At 42.2% G+C, this 1,328-nt stretch overlaps 1 protein-coding gene and 1 pseudogene across 3 annotated transcripts in view; one reads left to right on the forward strand and one right to left on the reverse strand.

Annotated features, from left to right (window-relative positions):
- Positions 1-1,328, forward strand: part of adck1 (aarF domain containing kinase 1) — a 135,576-nt gene that overhangs the window by 4,894 nt on the left and 129,354 nt on the right. The gene's annotated exons all lie outside the window — the stretch shown is intronic.
- Positions 1-1,328, reverse strand: part of LOC117936254 — a 5,464-nt pseudogene that overhangs the window by 2,000 nt on the left and 2,136 nt on the right.

A 1,328-nucleotide genomic window follows, 5' to 3' on the forward strand; every position in this document is an offset into this window, starting at 1 on the left:
GCTTCACCCCCTCTCCGTCAAAGCCCAAAGAACCCAGGTGCACAGGTGAGGCAACAAATATATCACTTCCGCTCAAACTGTCATGAAAACGCCCACCACCGACAATATTAGGCTCCTACATTCCGGCCCCTAATTATTTTACCACAATAATTACATAAATACATATTATGTAGGAGACCGACAATCCCTTTTCCCTTTTTTTTAAGGATGAATAGTCCATTTAAAAATGTCCTTTTCTTCTTGAGTTTAAAAAAGAAACAAAAAACGCATAGAAAAAGTTCATAGAGTCTTTAAAAAGAGTGATCAGTACAATCACTTAGTCAGTCATGTAGAGCCAAAAAACCCTATGAGACAATGTCCAAGTCACAGTTAAAGTCTAGTAAGCTCAAAAGATCAGCTTGATGTCCTCATGGATCCTCTGCTTCCTGTAGAAGGCAAATCTTAGTAATAGGCCTGTCCAAATAGCTGGTCTTTGTCTTGATTTTCACCTGACGAACAAGTCCTCTTCTATCAGGGATGGTTTGTACAATCCTTCCTGTAAGCCATGAGTTGCGAGGTGCTGAGTCGTCAACTATAAGTACAATATCTCCAGGAAGAAAGTTGTGCTTGATCCTCGACCACTTCTGACGCTCCTGAAGAAGAGGCAAGTATTCCTTAATCCAACGTTTCCAAAACAAGTCAGTTATGTACTGAACTTGTTTCCATCTGCGACGAGCATAAATGTCCTCCTTTTGGAACTGTCCCGTTGGCAAAGATGGCTTTATTTTTAGCAGCAAAAGATGATTAGGAGTTAGTGGTTCCAAATCATTAGGATCAGTGGATGCGCTGGTAATGGAACGACTATTTATGATAGCTTCTGCTTCACAAAGAACTGTGTGAAGACTTTCGTCATCAAGGTTCTGCACCTTCAGGGTGGAATTCAGAACCTTCCTCACCGATCTTATCAACCTCTGCCAAACTCCTCCATGATGTGATCCTGTGGGGGGATTGAAAACCCACTTTATTCCTTTCTGAAGGAGGGTGTTGTTGATTTGAGCAAGATTCCAATCCTCCATTGCCTTCCGTAACTCACGCTCAGCGCCAACAAAGTTTGTCCCATTGTCTGAGCGTAATTCCAGTATTTGTCCAAGTCTTGCTATAAAACGTCGAAGAGCATTAACAAAGGAATCGGTATACAACGACGATGCTACTTCGATGTGTATGGCTCTTATGGAAAGGCACGTGAAGAGAACTCCATACCTTTTCACTATACTCCTTCCCCGCTTGACTTCGAAAGGTCCAAAGTAATCCACTCCAACACGAGTGAATGGAGGTTCATCTGGAGAAAC

This window comes from Etheostoma cragini, chromosome 20, assembly GCF_013103735.1.
Source record: "Etheostoma cragini isolate CJK2018 chromosome 20, CSU_Ecrag_1.0, whole genome shotgun sequence".
In the NCBI taxonomy this organism is placed as follows: domain Eukaryota; kingdom Metazoa; phylum Chordata; class Actinopteri; order Perciformes; family Percidae; genus Etheostoma; species Etheostoma cragini.